A 10,889-nucleotide genomic window follows, 5' to 3' on the forward strand; every position below is an offset into this window, starting at 1 on the left:
TCTCCCCTCTGCCTCAGCCCGGCTCGATGTAATGTGGAATAGGAAAATATTACAGCACTCGCTGCGCTACTCTGCAAGGCGGAAGGGAGGAGGATCAAGGCATCCTAGAGGTATTGTTACACCGCTGATTGTAACAAATGCCAGATAGACATACAAGTTACTTGTAAAGTATCCTCTATAATAACAGGCAACTGTCCCTGCATAGCAGGGACAGTTGTCTCAGTGTAGCTGGGTCCGTGCTTTTTGCTACTGCGCATGTGCGCAGCACGGACCCAGCCTCACACAGGGAGGACGAGAGGGGCGCAGCCAGGCGGGCGACCAGGTGTGCGGGCGTGCGGTGGGTGGGTGCGCGGAGACAGACCTAGCCCATTTTTAAATGGGCTAAGGTCACTAGTCCTATACAATAAAATGCAAGTGTCCCTGCGTCATCAACTAAATGGTTGTGTCCCTGACTTTTTTTTGTACTGAGCATGTGCACAGACAGGGGAGTTAGGACACAGAGCCGGACCTGATAGTTTGCTGTCTGTGGTTCACAGAGGATTTCATTGCATTGTGGGAAATAACAGCGTTTTCCAACTGCCAAGCAAGCAGCTCCCTGTGAGCAATGACTTCAGACAGTGGTGGGGAACGAGCAAGCGGGACACGTATGTGCACGCATTGCGGGGGGTAGCGGCTGTGACCTAGTAGTATTATAATAATGTATTTTGGTGAGAATGTAAAAACACATTTTTTCGCATGAGTCAAAGATTATCTAAAAACACCAATCTATATACTGTTGTCATATCTTTCAACTTTGCCTAAAGAAAAGTTTTAGCGGTGGCTTGTGCACAGATGTCATCTGTTCTTTAGATTTTTGTATTTAAGTGGACAAGCCAACTACCTATATCCTTGTTGTGTTTCAACTTTAATTTTAGTATGCCTTTAAATGCAATCTCAGGTTGGGGTCCTTGAGAGCAAAAACTTTGTCACATAATAGATGTCTTGGGGTTCTTCTCTTCCCCATGTGGAGCTATAGTCTATGGCTGCACTGTTGCAGTTCTACTAACATTGATCCTTATTTGTTAACCCCCTTGGCATTTTGATTCTTTCCGTATTTTATGGTCTAAAAACAGCGCATTTTTTTTGCATGCTTTTAGATCCTAAAACTTGGAAAAAAATCATGCTGCTAGGGAGTTTTCCAGCAGCCCAGCACTCACTCACCTCCCTGGGATCCAGCGCTGCAGTTTTCCATCCATCCTCCGGATGGCGCTGTAACTCTATAGGGAGATTGCCGGTTGTTGTCGTGATGACAGACAGCAATCTCACCAGGGGCAAGCAGAGCCTCGGAGGAGAGGAAGAAGAACGGCGGCCGATGTCGGGATCCCCCGGGAGGTGGGTTAGAATGTCTGCTGCGCGCATTGCTCTGCATAACCTCCCGGCGGCTACCACGAGTTCAGCTCGGGATTACCACTCCTGGCTTGTTTTTTCCCCCCCGAGCTGAACTCGTGATTACCGCTAAGCCGGAGGTTAATGTCTATGTACAAAAGAAAATGATTTAAAAAAAAATCATACAGTTAATTCCATAACAGAAAGCCATTACTAAAGATGCAACAGCAGAACTTTAATCTCACATGAAAAAAATGAAGCAAGAGTCACATTTGTCTTTCAGTTTTCTACACTGAAAGACATGTATGACCCCTGCCTTACAACAGCAAATGTAATTTATAGAGAAAACTCATACATTTCACGAGTGTAACCTAGCCCATTGATTAACATTAACATTAACATTAATATCTGTTTTTCTGTGCAGAAAACGCGCACAAAAGCCGACAAGTGTGACCCCTGCCTAACTGTTAACAAAAAGAAAAAGAAATTGTTTTCACCTTAGTACCAACTCACAACTGGCAAGAGCAATACAAAGCAAAATCAAAGGAAGGCAAAGAGCATGTTGTAATTTTAGGAATAGCACCATCTTGTGGCACAATTTAGTTTGCCAGCTCAGAAATCTTTGATGTGTCAGCAGTACAGAAGAATTGTGAAATGCTTATCTCCCTCCCCTAAACATATTGGCCCATATGCAATTAACTTTTTCTCCTGTGTTAGAGTATATCTAACTTTTTAGCATGTTACAATCGAAAAAATACCCCAAAGTTGGTGAAAAAGTGGTATCAAAGTTATTTTGAGTATTTCCTTGCTTGCTGGTGGGTTAAAAAGCATTTTATAACAAAGTGTGAAAATATCACTTAGGAGAAAAAGTGCATTGCATATAGGCCCTTGTCAGCTTAGAGGACGACTGAAATGAGAATATGGAGGCTGCCATATTTATGTCCTTTTAGACAATGTAGATTGCCTGGCTTATCTGTTGATCTTCTGCCTCTAATACTTTTAGACATGGATCATGAACAAGTACGAAGATACCCTTCCCTATAAAAGCTGAGCCCACTTCCAAAATGCTTAAAACCCCTCCCAAAGCAAATCCCTTCCTACACATCTACCACTAACCTGCTCTCCCTGACCACTACCTCTATCCTCCCCTACCCTATCTTCTAAACACAAAAGTTACATGCTATAAATCTCTGAAAAATTAATCTATATGCTGCTTAGTTTTTGGCAGGAAGTGTTTTAAGGACGGATCATTTTATTGATGGCGTACACATGCAAACGATCACTTCATGCATTGGCTTTCTTCTTCACACTTGTGCTGTTCACTAAAGTTAATCAATATGTGACGATCTTATACACACCTTGTGCAAAGGTCAACCGTCGTCAGAAAAAGAGAGAAACATCTTTCGTTAGTCATATTTTTAGGTTGTTCAGCAATTTTTTTTTTAAAGATGATCAACCCTTCCATTATTGATAATTTGTTTTTAAAGGACTTTCGAGGCGAGAATGGTCAAAAAAATAAAAAAAATTAAATACCTGGCGATATGCTTTATCTTTAGAGGACACCATCCCCTCTTGTTTCATTCCGCAGTTTTTTTCTTATTATGCAATTTTTTTTTTTTATTTACAGCCTCCGGTCGGGTCCCAACCCCATACCTCGGACGGTTGCATTTTCCTCAAATAAGATGGCAGCCAGTCTTGCCACGGCTGTGCAGTTCGTACAGCCGCAAGTGTGGCTGTGCAGCTCTAAGTCCTCCTCCAGCTGCCCAGGGAGAGATGGAGAGAGATGCAAGAGCACGCTGCGCATGCTCAGACAGGCCGTGACTGGCCGAAGTTACGGGACCCGTTACTGAAGAGGGAGAAGACTGAAGATGGCGACGTGGAAGCGATCAGTGTGGATGGGGCTGGAGGAAGCCCCATTGAAGATACATACTCATAACCGTACAATGCATTCCGGGAGTTGAAGTCCATAAACTATACATCTACAATACATCCCACTCACATCTATGGACTAATACTGATCACACCAGCTGCTGCATCCTCAACGGCACGTTATACTATGGAGGGGGGCATTATATACATTTTCATTTTTTTGCTGCACAATTTCTTTGAAAAACAAGTGCTCTTTGACCTCTAGAGATTTAAAAAATGTATAATTGCTTCAGGAAGGAATCTAAAAGGTGTGAATTTTTGCAGAATACATTTATTCGTAACAACAGTATACAGGACAAAGCGGGTTGGCACTATGGTTGTAGCAAGTGTGCTGAAGCAGCTTTTCAGGGACCTCTTCCAGCTTACTTAAAGCGTGCTCTGGTGCAAGGTATAAGCAGAGTGGCAGGAGAGGCAAACAGACAAAAGAGACCGGCACTGCTAAAAAGCTGTGTTTAATGAAGCTTCATGCATAAAAGCAGGCATATATTGGCAAAGCTGGCTAGCGTGCTAGATAAATGGTGGAAATATTGAGGTACCTGGTGGTGCAGTGGGTGCTGGGTCGTTAAGCCTGACAGCCATTTCGCACACGTCTGCGCATCTACGGAGGCTGCAATGGGAAGGGAGCGGGCTGTCGGCATTTGTAGCCTAGTGCGCATGGCGGAAGTACACCACCCATCAGCTCCGTCCCTACACTATCCCTCTCGCTGACACACACGGCTGAAGCGTGTCAGCTACGTCTGACGTCATGACAGCAAGACGCACCGAATCTATTGATCAGTGCGGTGTAACTTACGCATGCTCGCATGCCTGTGACACAGATGGGGCCAGTCTAGCGCCATCTTGTGTCACTAAAAGAGAGCGCATCTCTAATGTGGCATCAGGATAGGAAAAAAGAGTAAGTGCAAGTTAGAAAAATGGCATAGAGTATAGATAGAAAAAAGTGAAATGCAGAAAGTAGAGGTGAAAACGCAGTGAAGGAAAGTACCTGTATTGCAACACTATAAGATTTGTGGGAGAGTAGGCAGGCACTCGGGGACAGCTGCGAATTACTGACAGACAAAAAGTACATCCAGTGGAACTATGTGCTCAGGACAGCAGGTATAAGATATACAAAACTTGAAAAGACAGGAAATGTCCGGCACTATGGTTCATAGTTTATTCATGCAGCAAAACAAAGGAGACGTGCTGTGGCAGTGACATCATAAAATGCGGTAACATGTGAGATGCTAAACATCACAAGGCATGAACGTCACTAAACCGTCTATGCTGTACCTGGATGTGTTGGAGGTGGCTAGTGTGGGCGCCAGAGGGTGCACGGTCCCTACGACCGTTTCGCAAGGCGGTTGCCGAGCTTCTTCTGAGGTGTGCACTAAGTGTGTGAAACAAAAGCGGAACTAGATATACGTCTGTGCAGGACGTACTTCCGTGCCGCTAAAAGGATCCGCCCTCTCCCATTTGATTGGTCCAATGCTCCAGCTCCAATAGAGATGGAGCTGAGATGCAGCCAGCTGTAAGGGGCTGGCCGTGCGCGCACGTCAGAGTGACGCCGCGGGCAGCGGCCAATAGCCGTTCAGCGTGGCGCTAGGGCCTTACATGTTGGCCACAGTTGCCTAGTAACAAGATCGGCTGCTACGGCGAATCAAGCCAACCCGCCTATGTAAACAAAAAGGCAGGGTAAGCGTGGCGAACCGCAGCTGAACCATATCAAGTGTAGGACAACAGATGGTCAAACCAGCGGCCACAGCCGAGAACGAATGGGCAGCTTTAATGGCCGTGGAGAGTGGGAGTGATTCTCACACTCTGGGGCTTATTAGCTTATTAACAGCGGTATGGCGAAAAGTGAGCATGGAGCAAAAACTGGGGGGGGGGGGGTGGATCAGGATGGGGGTGAGGTGTACCAAGAGGGTGGTGAAGGGCAAGGTGGGTGAAAAGAGGATGCCAGTGAAAGAGAGAAAAGAGGGAGAAAAGAGGAGGTGCTTGGTACACTAGAAGGTTAGTAAGAGAGAGGGGTAGGATAATAAGTCCCAGACAGACACGGCTCCGATATCGGAGGGGGCAGATTACATCATGGCGTCATGACATTATGTTGCACCGTTCAAGGTGTATATTTGTACATTAATCGGATAGCAAGGATCCATGAGCGGGCCAGCTATAAAGAAAGGGGCCATGTAAAAAAGAAAAGATAAATGGCAAAAAATTGGCAGCTTATTGGGTGAAAACAAGGGACGCCATGATGCAAACGCTAGGGCAACAAAAGGGTGGCCATAGGGGCCTATGTATACAGGTGGAGGGGAAGAGGAACCTAACGACCCAGGGACCTAAGGATCCAAGAAGCATGCAAGGTCCACATAATCATTTAGACCAAGCGCACCCATTGCATCTGTGCGCAGGATCCAGTGTGCTTCTTGCCTAAGCAGTAATTTCTTTTTGTCGCCACCTCTGCGAGGGGTATTGCAGACATCAATGCATGCAAACGACAAAAGGTTTGGATTATTTTGGTGAACAGCCGACATGTGTTCGACTATCCTTGGGCAACCTTTGCCCTTCGGTAGTAGACGCACATGCTCCAAGATTCGTTCCTTCACCATCCTGGTTGTCTTGCCAATGTAAAAACGTTGGCATGGACACCAAAGCGCATAGACCACATATTTGGTCCTGCAGGTGGCAAAAAATGGAACATTACAACAGACGGGACCTAGCTGATAAGATCTGCCCGTTTTCATAAAGTGGCAAGCTTTACAGAAGCCACAACGATGGTTACCTGTGGATGTAAAATCATTCAGCCAGGTGCGCTGTGGCTTCTTGTGAAAGTCACTGTGGACCAGAACATCACCGATAGTGGGTGCTCTTTTGAAAGCTAACAGTGGTTGAGGAGGTAAGCTGTTTTTTAGGACCGGGTCCTCAAGTAACAGTGACCAGTTTTTGCTGAATGCCCACTTGATTTGTTTGGCCATGGGGAAAATTCAAAAGAGAATACTCCAGAATTATTGGCAGGTCTGTTCTGTTTCTTCCTCTTAATGAGCTCTGATCTATCTCTCATGGTGGCTTTTCTGATGGCTCTGTCAAGGGCTACCTCATTGTACCCTCTGACTAAGAGCCTTTGTTTCAGGTCCTCAGCCTGGTCCAGAAAGTCCTCCAAATTGGTATTATTCCTGCGTAAACGCAGGAATTGGCCAAAGGGGAGACTCTCTGTGACATGCCGTGGGTGATAGCTACTAGCATGTAGAATGGTATTAGAGGCCGTAGGTTTCCGGTAGCCTCTAGTTATGACGCCTTCAGGTGTAATGGTCAGTTCCAAATCGAGAAAGCAAATGTTTTCATCTGACCATTCCATGGTGAAGTGCATATTAATGTCATTCTGATTTAAGTACTCCAGAAACTGTTTCAGGAGAGGTACATCTCCTGACCAGAAGGTCAGGACATCGTCCACATACCTGGACCACATCCTCAGATTGGATCTAAAAGGATTGTTGGCAGAGTGGATGTAAATTTCCTCCCAAGCACCCAAGAATAGGTTGGCGTAAGTACATGCGACAGGGGTCCCCATCGCAGTGCCCGAGATCTGCTGGTACCATGACTCACCAAACATGAAGGCGTTATGTGTGAGAACAAACTGCAAGCATTCGCACACATACGCATTAAAGGAAGCATCCTTTTTGTCTCTATCCAGATACATCCTGACAGCACTGACACCGTCGAGGTGTGGAATCCTGCTATAAAGACTGGTGACATCAATGGTCACCAGCAGATCCCCCGTGCACCACGATGAGGACCCAATGCCACCAAGGACATCAATGGTGTCACCAAGGTGTGAGGGGAGATGCAACAGGAGTGGTCGAAGGATGTGGTCCAGATATCTGGAGAGTCTTTCCGTGACCGATCCCAGGCCCGACACAATGGGTCGTCCCGGGGGATCGGTCATGGATTTGTGGATCTTCGGTAAGCAGTACCACACAGGTTTAACCGGGAAGGAAGGCAGAAGGTTGTTAGCCAAAACAGGGGTGAGGAAACCATTCTCTACCCCTCTGCGAAGGAGTGACCTCAGGGCAGACTGATAGCTCGCCGTCTGCACAGATGTATATCTAGTTCCGCTTTTGTTTCACACACTTAGTGCACACCTCAGAAGAAGCTCGGCAACCGCCTTGCGAAACGGTCGTAGGGACCGTGCACCCTCTGGCGCCCACACTAGCCACCTCCAACACATCCAGGTACAGCATAGACGGTTTAGTGACGTTCATGCCTTGTGATGTTTAGCATCTCACATGTTACCGCATTTTATGATGTCACTGCCACAGCACGTCTCCTTTGTTTTGCTGCATGAATAAACTATGAACCATAGTGCCGGACATTTCCTGTCTTTTCAAGTTTTGCAACACTATAAGATGCTGTCTCAGCAGCAAAGGACACACTATATGGATAAAATATTGTCAAGTGGGTAAACTGGACAAAATAGTGGGAACAATTATGAAAGGGAAAATAGTGTATTAAAAACAAATGGAAATTGATCGACCTGTAAATCAGACCTCATAAAATGACATTGCATCAAGAGGCTGATCAAAGGTCGATCAATATGCACATACAAATAAATGAATCAGCCTGAAATAAGAGTTGCCATTTAACCCTAGCATTAAATGGTCACATACTGAAGGCACTTTGATTTCCCTAAAACATACATTACTGAAAGCTAAGAATTCTGAAATACTATATAAAAAATATTCCAGATACATATACAATATGCAGATTTAAAGAGACACTGAAGCGAAAAAAAAATGATGATATTATGATTTGTATGTGTAGTACAGCTAAGAAAAAAACATTAAGATCAGATACATCAGTCTAATTGTTTCCAGTACAGGAAGAGTTAAGAAACTCCAGTTGTTATCTCTATACAAAAAAGCCATTATCTCTACGACTTTCAAAAGTCATGGAGAGGGCTGTTATCTGACTTTTATTATCTCAACTGTTAGTTAACTATTTACTTTTCCTCTGGCAGAGGAGAGTTCATTAGTTTACAGACTGCTCTGAAATCATCATTTTGAATGCTGAGTGTTGTGTAATCTGCACATATTATAGAATGATGCTATGTTAGAAAAAACACTATATACCTGAAAATAAAAATATGAGAATATTTTCTTTGCAGCTAATCTTCTAGTAATTATTCATAGTACACAACCAATTCATTATATCATATATTTTTTTTCGCTTCAGTGTCTCTTTAAGCCTGGAGTTTTTATAAATAGCTCCTACAAGGAGTGAGTCATAACTACATGCATGAGAAATGGAACTGATGAAAAACTATACATAGTGCAAAATGATCACAGAAGTATAAATATCTGCTATACTTAGTCACATAGTACTGTGCAAAAGTCTTAAAGAGAATCTGCATTGTTAAAATCGCTCAAAAGTAAACATACCAGTGCGTTAGGGGACATCTCCTATTACCCTCTGTCACAATTTCGCCGCTCCTCGCCGCATTAAAAGTGGTTAAAAACAGTTTTAAAAAGTTTGTTTGTAAACAAACAAAATGGCCACCAAAACAGGAAGTAGGTTGATGTACAGTATGTCCACACATAGAAAATACATCCATACATAAGCAGGCTGTATACAGCATTCCTTTTGAATCTCAAGAGATCATTTGTGTGTTTCTTTCCCCCATGCACTGAAGTTTCAGGCTGCTCTTTTCTTCCTGCAAACAGCTTTGCCCTTGTTTGTAATTCCTCAGTATGTGAAAGCCCAGCCAGCTCAGAGGACGATTTATCCAGCTGATTAGAGCAGCTTCTCTCTTATCTAAATAACACACAGGCAGTGTGCATGAAGGGGCCAGAAAGGGTGAGTTCATAGCAGAACCACAACACTGAAGAACTTGGCAGCCTTCCAGACACAGGCCGACAAGTCTGACGGGAAAGATACATTGATTTATTACAGAGACTGTCATAGTAGAAAGTGCTGCAGTTAGCCAGAACACATTAGAATAGCTTTTGGAACATGTAGGATGATAAAAAACAGGATGCAATTTTTGTTACGGAGTCTCTTTAAGGGTGATTCACACTACTGTACCAATGTGCTGTAATGCATTGCTATTCAAAAGGATAAGGTTCACACCACATCCAAATAAAACACCATCCTTTATTGAAGATTCATAAAAAGCTGCTACAGCCTACGGTTTCGGGTCTGGTGCTCTATTACAAGTCGCTCAGCTGCTGAGCAGCTTGTAAAATCACCAGACCCTAAACAGCGGGCTGTAGCTGCTACACAGCTTTTTATGAATCTTCAAGAAAGGATCAGGTTTTATTTGGACATGATGCAGCCAATTATCCTTTTGCTGAGTGATTCCAACCCCTTTGGTACAAGGGGTGGGTCATCGAACACTCTCTGAAGACAACCGGAGTGCCATTCCAACCCCCAAGATTGTAATGCATTGCTATTCATCGGGACACTTGTTCCAGTCAACTGTATTAAGTGGAGTTGGACAGATCCTGAGGCCCAAAACAAACAACAAAAGGTTGTGAAGTGCTTTCAAAAAGTGCTTTATTTTTATTCATCAAAAAACTGCAGAAAACAGAAAAAAAAAAATATGGTATGACCATGATTTCCATTCAACACAGCAGTAATTCTTTTAGAAATATCTGTGTTACAAACTTATCTGCACTGCTGCCGGCGGCTCCTCCGGCGTTTCCGGGCAGCGGCGGAAGCCGCTTACTTCATCTCCATCTGGCGGCATCCCCGGCTCCCCTGTGTATGTGAGTCAGCGCGGCGGTTCCGGCCGTGTCTCTAGGTTCAGAATAGCCTTTATAGGCTAAGGAGGCGGGTGTGAGGCGTGTCAGCTGACTTACTGGTCAGCTGACACTGGCTCCCGCAGGAGCGCTGCCGATTGGCTGGAAGTTCCGGGGGTGTGGTTCTGTACTTTACCTCAGTACTTAAAATGAATGGGAACCCGTATTAAAAAAAAAAGTCAGATACTCACCTAAGGAGAGGGAGGCTCTGGGTCCCATAGAGCATCCCCTCTCCTATCCCGGTCCCCGCTATTGTCCTGGCTCCCCCTTAGTGGTATTCGACCGTTTCGGTCAAATACCGCTGTCTCCGGGCCGAAGAGAGGCTTCGGAAATGCTTCGGGAGCCCGAGTGCTCCCGAAGACGGGCCGCTCTACACTGCGCACGCACCCTCTATGACGCACTCGCGCATACGCAGTGTGGAGCTGCCTGTCTTCGGGAGGACTTGGCTCCCAAAGTCCCCTCAGCGGGGGATGTGAACGGAGGAGCCAGCGCAGCACCGGGGGCAACGGGAGAGGGAAGGCTCACTAGAACAGAGCCTTCCAACTCCTTAGGTGAGTATCTGACTTTTTTTTACTTAAATAAGAGTTCCCATTAGCTTTAAAGAGAAACTCCGACCAAGAATTTAACTTTATCTCAATCAGTAGCTGATACCCCTTTTACATGAGAAATCTATTCCTTTTCACAAACAGACCATCAGGGGGCGCTGTATGACTGATATTGTGGTGAAACCCCTCCCACAAGAAACTCTTGAGTACGTACTCCTGGCAGTTTCCGCTCTGTGAACCTTGCTGCATGGTGGGAAATAGCTGTTTACAAAAAGCA

General features: G+C 45.0%; 2 protein-coding genes across 2 annotated transcripts in view; one reads left to right on the top strand and one right to left on the bottom strand.

Moving 5' to 3' along the window:
• The window catches only part of DCLRE1B (DNA cross-link repair 1B), a 209,046-nt gene that overhangs the window by 153,765 nt on the left and 44,392 nt on the right, over positions 1–10,889 (bottom strand). The gene's annotated exons all lie outside the window — the stretch shown is intronic.
• Positions 1–10,889, top strand: part of AP4B1 (adaptor related protein complex 4 subunit beta 1) — a 247,618-nt gene that overhangs the window by 114,467 nt on the left and 122,262 nt on the right. The window lies entirely within an intron of this gene.

The sequence above is a fragment of the Hyperolius riggenbachi genome, chromosome 2 (assembly GCF_040937935.1).
Source record: "Hyperolius riggenbachi isolate aHypRig1 chromosome 2, aHypRig1.pri, whole genome shotgun sequence".
Lineage (NCBI taxonomy): Eukaryota > Metazoa > Chordata > Amphibia > Anura > Hyperoliidae > Hyperolius > Hyperolius riggenbachi.